The 13,462-nt window shown below is 37.4% G+C and overlaps 1 long non-coding RNA gene across 1 annotated transcript in view; it reads right to left on the reverse strand.

The window, feature by feature from the left end:
- Window positions 1-1,330: 1,330 nt before the first annotated feature.
- The window catches only part of LOC111822277 (uncharacterized), an 82,548-nt gene continuing 70,416 nt past the window's right edge, over window positions 1,331-13,462 (reverse strand). Inside the window, exons 5-6 of the long non-coding RNA XR_002825562.1 lie at window positions 4,001-7,020; window positions 1,331-1,527 (exon numbers count right to left, since the gene is read on the reverse strand). This is a non-coding gene — a long non-coding RNA (uncharacterized LOC111822277). The remainder of the gene's footprint in view (window positions 1,528-4,000; window positions 7,021-13,462) is intronic.

The raw sequence follows: 13,462 nt of genomic DNA on the forward strand, positions 1-13,462 counted from the left end.
GTATGTGAGACAAAGTCTCTCCATCCTAGCTTCTAAGGAGCATTCTGACTGTACTTCTTCCAAGACAGATTTTTTAGTTCTTCTGGCAGTTCATGGTACATTCAGTATTCTTTGCCAACACCATAATTCAAAGTCATCAATTCTTCTTCAGTCTTCCTTATACATTGTCCAGTTTTCACATGCTTATGAGGTGACTGAAAATATCATGGCTTGGGTCAGGCACACCTTAGTTCTCAAAGTAACATCTTTGCTTTTTAACCCTTTAAAGAGGTCTTTTGCAGCAGGTTTGCCCAATGCAATATGTCCTTTGATTTCTTGACTGCTCTTTCCATAGGCGATGATTGTGGATTCAAGTAAAATGAAATCCTTGACAACTTCAATCTTTTCTCCATTTATCATGATGTTGCTTATTGGTTCTGTTGTGAGGCTTTCTGTTTACTTATGTTAAAGTATAATCCATACTGAAGGCTGTGATCTTTGATATTCATCAATAAGTGCTTCAAGTCCTCTTTGCTTTCAGCAAGCAAGGTTGTGTCATTTGCATAATGAAGGTTGTTAATGAGTCTTTCTCAAATCCTGATGCCTTGTCTTCTTTATATACTCCAGCTTCTCAGATTATTTGCTCAGCATACATATTGAATAAGTATGGTGAAAGGATAGATACAACCCTGACATACATCTTTCTTGACTTTAAACTATGCAATATCCTCTTGTTCTGCTTGAATGACTACCTCTTGGACTCTGTACAGGTTCTTCATGAGCACAATTAAGTGTTCTGGAATTCCCAGTTTTTGAAATGTTATCCATAATTTCTTCTGATTCACATAGATGAATGCCTTCGCGTAGTCAGTAAAACACAGATAAACATCTTTTTCTGGAGCCTGAGTGGTTAAGAGCTACGGCTGCTAACCAAAGGGTCGGCAGTTCAAATCCATCAGCCACTCCTTGGAAACCCTATGGGGCAGTTCTACTGTGTCCTACAGGGTTGCTATGAGTCAGAACCAACTCGACGTCAATGGTTTTTTTTTTTTTTTTTTTTTAAAAATCTTTCTGGTATTCTCTGCTTTCAGCCAAGATCCATCTGATATCAGTAATGATATCTCTCATTCCATGTCCTCTTCTAAATCCTGCTTGAATTTCTGGCAGTTCCCTGTCGATGTACTGCTGCAACCGTTTTTTAATTACCTCCAGCAAAATTTTACCTGTGTGTGATATTAATGATATTGTTCAATAATTTCTGCATTCTGTCGGATCACCTTTCTTTGAAATGGGCAGGTATATGGATCGTTTCTAGTTGGTTGACCAGGTAGCTGTCTTCCAAATTTCTTGATGTAGACCACTGAGTGCTTCCAGCATTGCATACCTTTGTTGAAACATTTCTGATGGTATTCCATCGATTCCTGGAAACTTGTTTTTCATCAATGATTTCAGTGCAGCTTAGACTTCTTCTTTCACTGCCATTGGTTTTTGAGCGTATGCTACCTCCTGAAATGGATGAACATCGACCAATTCTTTTTGTTACAGTGACTGTGTACAAGCAAACAAAACATCAGTAAGGATTTAAGATTTGAGGAATGTATTTAAACAACTTAATTGACTAATGTAGAATACTGCACATAACAATCATTTAACACACATTCTTTTCAGATGTACATGAAACTTTTTCCAAAGTATATCTATTCTTTGGTGACAAATCAAATCTCAATAGATTTCAAAGAACTGAAATCATTCTGTAATATTTCTTTCCACTAGGGAATGAAATTAGAATTCAATAATAGAATGATAGCTTTTCTCTCTCTCAAACAGACCTATGGCCTTTTGGGGGATTTCCCAAAGACCAGTTAATGGAGAAAGGAAAAACACGGGCCTGTTTTAGATATGGATCTGTACAGTGTGTTGGCACTATTTGGCAGTAGATGCCTGCTGCATAACAGCCCCACTCAGAGGTAGCCCTGAAAGACAATGATGAAGTGAAATGTTCCCATGATAAGAACTGTGGGCTACATTTGCTTGTCTACTTTGTGAGAAAGGGGAGATTGCCTAAAGGACTGATACACGCTAATTCATGGGCAGGCACTAATAGGTTTGCTAGATAGCCAGGACAGTCTCCGGGTGATGCAGATGGTTAATGCTTTTGGCTACTAACCAAAAGGTTGGGGGTCTGAGTTCCTCCAGAGGTGCCTCAGAAGAAAGGCCTGTGATTTACTTGGAAGAAATCAGCTATCAAAAACCCTATGGAGAAACCCAGAGAGTATGATTCCCAGACACAATTTTAGCTCAGCAATTAAGTCACTCCTGAGGTTCACCCTTCAGCCAAAGATTAGACAGGCCCATAAAACAAAACAGGACTAAATGGGCACACCAACCCAGGAGCAAGGACGAGAAGGCAGGAGGAGACAGGAAAGCTGGTAATGAGGAACCTAAGATTGAGAAGGGGAGAGTGTTGACATGTTGTGGGGCTAGCAACAAATGTCACAAAACAATATGTGTATTAATTGTTTAATGAGAAACTAATCTGCTCTATAAACCTTCATCTAAAATACAATTAAAAAAAAAAAACCCATGGAACACAGTTCTACTATGACACACATGGGTTCTCCATGAATCAGAATCGACTCTAAGGCAACTGTTTTTTTAGATAGTCAGGAAAATGGAAAAAACAAGATGGAAATATTGGTGACAAGGGGATAAGTGGAAGAACATTTCAAATGGACACAGGGAAAATATATTCCTGTTCCATGTAAAAAGCCAGGCAGAGGGCTTCCACTAGAGAGGATCTTAATAATCAGGTTGTCAAAAGGACTCATCCTATGAATGTCACTCAGTTTCTTTCCCCAGTCATCCTTCTACTTGTTTAGTCAGTCCACATGGCTGGAGAAGGAATGCTTATGGTAGCAGAGATGAATGCTAGTCATGGGCTCAAAAACATGGACTTTCCTTCATCAAAGCTGATCTGGCTAGTGGCAGGGCTGCCAATAGCAAAGACCAACACTGAAGGCTTTGATAGCACCATTCCCTAAGGAGAACAGCTAGGCACCTGGTGGCAGATTGATGATATTGGATCTTTTCTAACATGGAAAGGACAGAAAATTAAAATATACTGGGACAGACACTCATTTTGGTTGTTGACAGGCAATCTATGTCCATAGTCCTTCTGCCAGTAACTTCATCTGTGAACTTACAAAAAGCCTCTTTCATTGCTGTTGCATCTCCACAAATTCAGATCTAGCCAAGGGACACCTTTTACAAGACAAGAAGTATAGCAATGGGTTCACACCCATGGAATTTGGTGGACTTACTATATGCCACAATACACAGAATTAGTTGGCTTGATTTGGTAGAATGGCTTGCTCAGTGTCCAGTCATTACACCAAATAGGAGATAGCACTCTTTGAATTTGGGGTATAGCCCCACAGGTTGAAATATATTCCCTAGACTGACAACGATTATATAGTATCATTTCCTCCTTCAGAATCCTTGAATCCGGGGCCAAGAAATGTCGTGAAAACTAAGGCACAGGAGAGTAAATAATGTGCCCAAGGACAGACAGCAGTAAGTGGAGGTACTGGGTTAGGAACCAAGAATTATCTAAAGTCCAATCTCTTAACTGGTAGTTCTCAGAAATTGTATTTTGGTATTTATCCATGTTTATTAGCATTTATTTACATAAAAATTTGTGTTTAACTTTTTTCAAAGTTCATCACAGGTCTTTTTATAAAGAAGTTTCTTTATTCTTGATTAGGTGCTCAATAATTATTTGTTCTTCTGATTTGGCTTTAATAACTAATGTGGCTCTCAATCAGTCTTATCTGTCATAAATTAGAGGTACGTCTGCATAGATAAACAGTTATCTTGTTTTTAGTGATGCCCTGAATATGTGGAGGAAAGTGAAATTTTTGCAAAATATTTCTTCTAGATCAATTATTTACAATTAATTTTTTTTTTAGAGTAAAAGACCTATAATCAAAACTCACACTCTCAAGTAAAGGGTGTCTTTTACCTTTAGATTTTTCAAGATGAGATCAACGCAATTGTAATGGTCTTCTATAGGAAAGCCCTCATATACAGGCTCTTCTTTCATTACCTCTAAAGATAAGATAAATAGAAACAATCTGAAGACATCTTTAGTGCAAGAGATTACAGTTGGTGGTTTGCCACACATTGTCTTGAAATGATAGAATTTTCATTTTTGAGTTACTATTAATTTTTCTTCCACTTGGAATTTAAAATTCACTGAGATCAAGTCAATTAATTAACGAACATGTAATATTTAAATCCAGATGATTAATCATTTGGGGAGTAGATAAAGTTCTGGGACACATTAAACATAGAGATAATTCTTTTCTTCATCAGAAGTTATAAATATGTAGAAGACTAGGCCCCTTACAGAATAAAAAGAATAATTTTAAAGTTCATCTGAGCCTGTAAAGGTGTGACAAAAATATTTAGCTAAATAAGGTTTTAGATTTATATTTCTCTATTTCGTAGATGATTTCAATATATCTTGGTAAAAATTCCCTTTTTTGATTATTAAAATCAACTTAACCCATGAAATATTCACATTGTTTATGGAACTGAAATGTTTTAAGGCAATTTTTCACTTCTGTGACTTTGTAGAAGAATTACATAACAAAGAAAAATGCAGAAATTAATTGTGGATTATTTTAAGCCCTCTTGCTCTTATCTTAACTTGTTTAGTAACCTTTGTTTTGATTTAACAGTATTGTTGTAAAGTAGCTGAAACAAGGAGTTAAAACCATAGAAACGATATCAGGTAAGCTATTTGAGCTTCTTATTAATTGTTAATTGTCTTCTGATCCTTACACTAGATACCTAAACTGAATAGACCACTATCAGCAAGAGATGCAGATTATATGAATACTGTAGGTGCCCAAACACAAGCGGATTGCTAAATATTTTATTGCTTTCCTAAGTGTCACTGCAGAGTTCTACATAATTTTCCTTATACCCTAAAAGGTGTAGTGTCAAAACCCTGGTCCAATTACAAGTGATCAGAGCTTACTTTTTCCAAATAAATACAATTTTCCTGAAAGGTTGTCTTAAGAAATTAACCAGAAATTGAATTCTATGTATATCCTTTATGTAGATGAGTACTGGGGGAAATATCTTATTATATATTTATATTTTGGATGATAAAATATCAATAAAATTTCCCATTCCAACCTTTTTTATTTTATCCTATGTATTTTGTTTAAAGCAAACTGAATAATTTACTGTTACTCTTTCCTCTAAACAGGCATCTTTTTCATACCTTTGTGTATTTGTCTGCCTTCTTACTACAGTGTTCTCCCAACATCCCTGTTGCCTGACAAATCTTATCCCTCCTAGCTATAATTCCACTCTTCTGTGAAGCCTGCCGTGATCTATACAGATAGAAATGCCATCTCCCTACTTCTGTCTCATGATCACATTCTATTGTACATTATGTTTATATAATTCAACCTTATTTCCTATGCTAGGCTGCAAAATTTTTTAATTTAATGGTTAGATCTACTTTTTAAAACTTTATTAAGCTGCCATTTATATATTTGGTAGTGGATGGTTAACTTCTGAATAAATGAATAATAGGAGTCTTCTCTTGTTTTGGAATAGGGCCTGGGTGACAGGATAGAAAATATTAAATTTGTATAAGTCACCAAGTTAGGAAAGGCAGTTAGCGTTCCAGAGCTCAAAATCACCTTCGTAAACTAAAAAATAAACTGGAAACAAAACCCAATGAGTCAAATACAAAGTACTCCAATTAGGGAAAAATAAAAACAAAAACAAAAAACAAGAAGTGAATATAATAATAAATAGTTATGAGACAGAGAGTATAAATGAAAAATAACTGAGTTGTCACATCTGATTATGGCTTTTTCATCTTATAATAGGAGATGATGGAGAAATATCCGTTATGGAAATTGAGACTTTGAGGGAAAAAAAAAAGGAGGATAAAAATGAACTTTTTTTCGATGTAAAGAATAATGTGCAATAATACAACTCATAGTACTCCATTGAATGCATAATAATAAAGAATTTTCCTGAGAATAAAAGCTGTTAAGCAGTTATCATTTGCCAGTAAAGAAAAATTCTGGTGTCTTTATCTATAGAAATTTTTAGTAAGTATAGAATTATATTTTTCTGAAACACATAAGATTCTGTCTGAAGGGAGAAGAATGACCTCGTAAGGTACAAACTTAGTAAATGCAGCCACAATCGACCTCATGTTCTTCATTGTATTGATTTTCTTCCACAGAGTCTGAGTCAATATTATTGAACTTGAAAGTTACGGTAAATCCTACATAATTTGAAAGCTTGGAAAATACAGTTTCAATTTAGTTATTTCGTTAACAGGGTTAAACAGACAACCTTCATTAAGGAAGGTTGTGTCACCTTTTTCATTGCTGAAGCTTTTTCTAAAACTCACTAGAGCGTTTTATATTTCAGAGAATATAGCACCTGAACACAGTTTTTCACTGAAGATACAGGAAGTGGCAGAGCATTAGGTTAATGAATTCCAATTTTAGTCCTATGTTTCTCGATATTGGGCATTTGGGTATGATTCTGTTTAAATGATGGGTTTAGGTACATTTTGGTTCCCTGTTATGGAGCATTGATCCTATTAATAATCCATGATTGCTTTAGGCCACACACATGCTTTAACCCACAAGCTCTTCTGTGAGAATCCATGATATTTAAAAGTAAGAGAGTTGCTGCAGATCACTGAACAGAATCCTCAGTTTTACCCTTGGAGTTGGAGATACCACCCATAAAGAGGGAATTCTGGATTCTGCTTGATTTGGCATGAGTGTGTGCAGTGGCAGTAAATCCGCTGACAGGCATGGCTCCTCTCACTCATCTGATCTGAAGAGACACACTGAATCAACAGAACAGAACTCCAGTAGCTTCCCTGCTGGAAAAGCTCACGTCCTTCAGTGTGATACTTTTGTCCTCTGGGGCCTGTTCAACTGCTTTAGGAAAGTGATAGCCTAGGCAGTAAAAAACAGAACAGTGTCCAATCTGCAGAGACAGAGAGAAAAAAAAAGTTAGAGTTAACCTAAAACAGTACAGCATGGTTTTGGTTTTTGGTTTTTTTTTTTTTAATCCATTTTACTTTTGTTTGTATATTTGTATAAATTTAAAACCTTCTTTGGAACAGATTCATTTTTTCACACTTTATCACACATTTTATCACTTAATATTGTTTTGATTAAGATGTCTGATTCGTCTCTTTATCATTCTCATTCTCCCTCACAAAGTCACAGAGAGATTCAAAATTTCTGTTCTTATTTCCCTATTTGCAACTCAAAATATCAAACGAGGTCAGAAAATATTAGAACTCTTCTAAATTGGCATTCAATCCAGCATCCACTCATTCATTCATCCATTCATTGACAACTGCTCTAACTTACTCCAAAGAGTCAAATAATCTAAGTAAATGATTGCACCTTGAGCTTCCCTCAGTCAAGTGTAATAGTATTCACATACACAGGTGGCATGCAGATTGTATGTTTGAAAATTGTGCTTGGAATGAGAGCATTTCAGAACAGGATGAGACTATAGTCTATTTCAGTCTTTTGAATGTACCTATTAGGAAACTGAGGAAGATGACTTAACAAAATTAAAAAAATAAAAAGTTGTCATGATGAGACAGAGCCTCCAGAGTGCTTTATTAAAAATCATGTTTTCTTTTCAGTGAATTCAATTCTGACTAATGGGAACCCCACGTATGTCAGGACAACCCTCCATAATGTTTTTGATGACTGATTTTTCAGAAGTAGATTGCCAGACTTTCTTCCAAGGTGCTTGTCTCTGAGTGGACTCAAATCTCCAAGTGCATTAACCATTTGTACCACCAAGGACTCCTTAACAAGATTAGAAGTAACTTATTAGCAGAGATAATACTTAAATCTGCGTCTATGGGCTTCTTAGAAAATTGGGAAGTTGAATTAAATGATCATAATATCCCTTCAGTGATAAATTTCTGTTAACTCACAGGAAAAAATACATCTTATGCTCATTATTTCTAGTGGTCTAGTCATTCATCCTAATATTATTTATGCACATGTCATGATACTAATGTAGTCCCTAGGTAGTGAAAATGGTTAATGTGCTTGGCTGCTAACCAAGGTTCAAGTCTACCCAGAGGCGCCTTGGAAGAAAGGCCTTGTGATCTACTTCCAAAAAAATCAGCCATTGAAAACCCTCTGGAGCACAGTTCTACTCTGACACACATGGGGTGGCCATGAGTCAGAACCAACTGGAGAGCAACTATTTTTTTTTTTAAGGCTATAGGCACTCTGCTAGGCAGGTGACTATAATGTTGACAAAACATGGCCTCTGTACGTTGTTTGAGAGATACAGACAAACAGGAGTCTACAAAGCAATATATTAAGTGCTCCTTTAACACAGAGTGTTGTCATGTCAACACACTGGCCCTTACCATCTGAAAGTTCCCCAACCCTGGAATTTAAACCTCCAACAACCCCTTCTTTCATCAAACCCCCTTCCCTTTGAGCTCTTTCAAATTCTTTTTCCTAAACTACAGTGACAATAAAGTGGCGCAATGGTTAGGCGCTTGGCTGCCAACCCAAAGGTGAATGGTTCGAACTTTCCAGCAGTTCTGTAGATGTGGCAGTCTGCTTCCGTAAAGATTTACAACCTTGGAAACTCTTATGAGGCAGTTTTACTCTGTCCTATAGGGTTGCTATGAGTAGGCATCAACTCTATGGAGATGGGTTTTTGGTAGAAAAAGTGGGGGAGGTTATAAACCTCAAAATGTCCAAAGCATAGGGAAGGAAGTAATAGAGGGTCAAGACAGGGGGACTAAAGGTCTAATTCAGTTTAAGAGCAAGGTTACTGGGAGAAAGAGTTTGAGAGAGCTGAAAGGGAAGGGATTCGATGAAAGAAAGGATTGTTGGAGGTTTAAATTACCAGGCTGGGGAACTTTCAGATGGTAAGATCGAGTGTGTTGCCATGGGAATGGATACTGAAACATTGTGGAGGTGAAAGTGATTGGATTTGAAGATTACAACTAGCAGTTCAACGAGGCCGTTGGATTTGACCTCTGCTTGGATGTGGAAGGAAACCCTGGTGGCATGGTGTTTAAGAGCTACCTTTGCTAACCAAAAGGTTGGCAGTTCAAATCCACCAGGCACTCCTTGGAAACTCTATGGGGCAGTTCTACTCAGTCCTATAGGATCGCTAGGAGTCGGAATCGACTTGACAGCAGTGGGTTTGGTTTTGGTTTTTGGATATGGAAATCTTCCAGGAGAATTGAGGGAAATGAGATAGAAAGAAATCTGTAAACTGTGGGCCAAACCTTGCAATAAATGTGGAGAAAGATGGTTTTATCAGAAAGATGACAGAAAGGAGGAAGTTAGAGGGTTGTAGTTTTGGATACTATAAGATTTAAAGGATTCTCGCATGAATGTAGAAGGATAATGATCTAGAATAGGAAAAGTGAGACTAAGAGAATGCTAAAATTGCTTTAGGAATTTGGGGTGTGGGATAATAAAAAGGCTTGTTCTTGAAAGGACTGCAGTGAAGTCAGGTATGTGGAGGTCAGCCAGGTTTCAGCTGAATCATGGAGGGGAAATATATAAAGAAGTTGTATGCTTTCCTTTGGAACATTACAAAATGTCATTAGAGTTCCAAAAAACCAATTTTGAAAGTGGTTCCCTTCTTGTGCCCTTTAGGTCAATCCTTAAGAACAGGAAGTGCACATGCTTATCTCTGTATCTTGTGCCCGGGTAGGCAGCTGTAGATTATAAACTCCTCAAGGTAGGGGACTGGTTTTGTTTGTTGTTGTATCCTCAATAGTAGGATCTTGATAAATATTTATGCCCATCGTATTGTAGGTGATCCACACATATTTGTGAAATGACCATATAATCCAGCAGGTAGTATAGTGCCTTGTTTCAGTTTGCTTCGCCTTTTTTTTTTCCCCAAAGAAAAAATACATGATTGAAATACGGAAGCCCCAAGTGAAGAGTCTTTTCCAGCACATATATCCATAAAACTTATTTGGGATCTTCTATTGAAATAATAAAATTACTATAAAACAGGACACTTTTTTCTTCCCCCATTTAAAATTGTTAGTCATTTTCCCACCTTATGAGAACTCGCCATGTCTTTTTTGTATTATGGTATAATGTATGTGTTTTTTTTATTTCAGTGGGAAAAAAAAAACAGTCAGAGAAGTGTCATTTTTTCTCTCTCAAGTTAGCGGATGCCTAACTATGGTCCCATCTTACAGTAGGCATCTATATTTTTCTATTATGCTTATAGCTATTTTTTCTGCTTTAGTGCAGACAGATGGATATAATTCAAAGTTAGGTCAAACCAAACAATCTTAAAAAAATAACCTAAGTCAATGTCACTGTTAGTGGAAGTCCTGATAAATTCTACAGTGGCATTTTTAAGATTTTTGAGGCATTTTGCAGGCTGATAATTTCATGTGCTCAGAAAGATGCATATAAATTTAGTTAACGGATATTTTCCCCATAATTTGGTGTTATGGATTGAATTGTGTCCCCAAAAACTATGTGTTGTAAATCCTAACCTCTATGCCTGTGGTTATAATCCCATTTGAGAATGGATTGTCTTTGTTATGTTAATGAGGCAGGATTAATGTAAGATGTGTTTTGAGTCAATCTCTTACAAAATATAAAAAGAGCAGATTAAGGCAAGCAGAGAAGCAAAGATGGGAGAGGATAGATGCCATGCCACATGAAGATTACTAGGAAGCCAAGGAATGAGGACCTTTCTCCAGGGCCGGACTTCTAGCTTCCTTAACTGTAAGAAAATAAATTCCTGTTTGTTAAAGCCATCCACTTGTGGTATTTCTGTTATAGCAGCACTAGATAACTAAGATACTTGGCAATAAAATTATACTTCCTCTAAAACGTGTATACATTTAACTTCATGAAGACAAGCGATGATATCACTAATTTCACATACATTTCTTATGTAAATATTAGCCCTACTTATATAAATTAAATGTCTGATTTCTTAAGACTCATTTTTTGGGATCAAGTATTTATCTTCATTATTCCAACAAATATCTATAGAGTGCCTACAAAGTACAAGACAGTGTGCCAGATTTTTGCTTGGACATTGGGACTAAATTAACTTCAGATAAAAAAAAAGATTGGTGCTGTATGAGAAATGCCTTTTGCTTACAAAACTGTAAAGGTTTATTATGGAATACTTTAATGATATATATATATTTTAAATACCAAAGACAATACTGAGAGCTATATATAAAAAATATTGTTTCTTTTGAGTACTGACAGATTTGTTCTTGACAAGGTTTGTCGTTTGGATCTCTCTATTCTCTTATTTCACTAAATTGTGTTCTATTATGTATTGTATTCACTTGAACTTGGCAGGATGCGTTATGTTAAGTGGCTGCTTCCTAAGTATCGCAAGTGAGATCTCCTAAATGTCTGTGTTAACGGGCTGATTAAAGTTAACTCTAGCCAAACAAAAGAGTACACTAACTTTTTCTGCAAGAGAGATGTCAAGGCATGTTTTGCATTGTTCATACAAAATTTCCATTATAATTATGACAGAACTATAATGTTCTGAGTATACCACCATAAAACACTGACAGATTTAATCTGTTTTCAAAAAAAAGCTTCTTAAATACATTCATTAATTTCACTGAGATCAACCATAGAGAAAGCATTATTGCTATTGATACACGATGTCATGAATGCTTAAGGGCAGTTTTAAGTGAACAAAATGCATGTTAACCAGCAGATTTCCAGAACATATCCTATAGGCAACACACTCTATAGAGTGCATTGTAATTAATGGAAGAAGTATAGACTGCAGAGTAGGACAGATTTGAGTTCAAAAGGGTTTCAGCGGGCAGGCAAATTACATTATCTCTTGGAGACTCCACAGACTCACCTTTAAAATGCATGTTACCTATCTTATAGTTTAATGTTGGTTCTCTTTCTATTCTCTGAACCTTTTGAGTATCATTAATTCAAAATGAAGTTGAGGAGATAGGGCTTGTGGTAGAGAGAATAATGTACCCCCAAAGTTGTCCACTTCCAAATTCCTCAAAAACCTGTTGCTGTCTGTGGTGTGATGAATCACTTTTGTGTGGCCTTTCTTGCCATGGTCTTGTAACTCCCACCCAAGTGATTGAGTGTGACTGTTCAAATAAGGTAATTGTGGCCCACCAAGGGGATTGGTCAGTTTTGCCATTCTGTTAGGCTTAAAAGAGAGCCAATTCCAGAGCATGAAGAGGATCTCACCATCACCAAGGAAGAAGAGCAAAGAGTGGAGCACATCCTTTGGACCCGGGATCCCTGCACTGAGAAGTTCCTGGAACCAAGAAACAGAGAGAAAGAGACCTGTAACAGTGAAGAGAAGGAAGCGGTGGCAGAGAAACAGCAGCAGGAGAGACTGGCAGGAGACGGCTCCACCCCATAGAGCAAGAAAGGTGAGTGCCTTCGGGCAGGAGGTTTGCTAGAGGAGTAGGGTGCCTTTGGGCACTTAGTAGATCTAGGTTTACTGACCCACAGAGCTAGAGCTGAGGGCCTTTGGGGCCGAGGCTTACTGGAGGTGTGGGGTGCCTCCAGGTACTTACTGGTGGAGCTGAAAGAGCTTTGTAACACTTGCCCTAGCAGGGCAAAAGCCAAGGGCCAGAGAGAGATGCGCCTGTGGACACGGCTGAGAAGAGGCTTTCCTGATGGAAGAACTGTACCTTAAGTGTTTCTGAACCTGAATTGTAACATGCTACTTCCCTAATAAACACCGTAATTCTGACTATTGTCTGTGAGTTCTGCGTAGCCAATGCAATGAATTATTGAACCCATCAGAGAAGTAGAGGGTGCTGTGGGAGGGACAGTTGTTGTCCGAACTGGTAAAGATGGTGGAGAGAGGAGGCATGTCTGACTTCTGCCTCATAGGAATCAGTCTTGGGCTGTTGCTCTTGATTCTCCTTCCCCCTTGCAAAGTTAGAGGAGGCCAGACACCACTGCCATGCCATTTTTACATGTCTTGTCCACCTCATAGTTACCCTATAGGACAGAATAGAACTGTTTTATAGGGTTTCCAAGGCTGTAAATGTTTATGGAAGCAGACTGCCATATCTTTCTCCTGTGGAGCGGGGCTGGTAGATTTGAACCACTGACCTTTCAGGTCTCCTGTCCTAATCTCTAGAACCGTGAATATGTGAAGTTAAATGGCAAAGGGGAATTAAGATTGCATGTGGCAGTCTGCTTCTGTAAAGATTACAGCCTTGGAACTCCTATGGGGCAGAATCTACCCAATGGCAACAGGTTTTTTTGTTTGTTTTATTTTAATGGAATTAAGGTTGCTAATCAGCTGACCTTAAAATGGGACAATTATTTTGTATTATCCAGGTGGGTCCATTGTATTCACAAGGGTCCTTGAAAGTGGAAGGAGAAGGCAGAAAAGAAGAGTCAAAGAGAGAGATCTG

This window comes from Trichechus manatus, unplaced genomic scaffold, assembly GCF_000243295.1.
Source record: "Trichechus manatus latirostris isolate Lorelei unplaced genomic scaffold, TriManLat1.0 scaffold00150, whole genome shotgun sequence".
Lineage (NCBI taxonomy): Eukaryota > Metazoa > Chordata > Mammalia > Sirenia > Trichechidae > Trichechus > Trichechus manatus.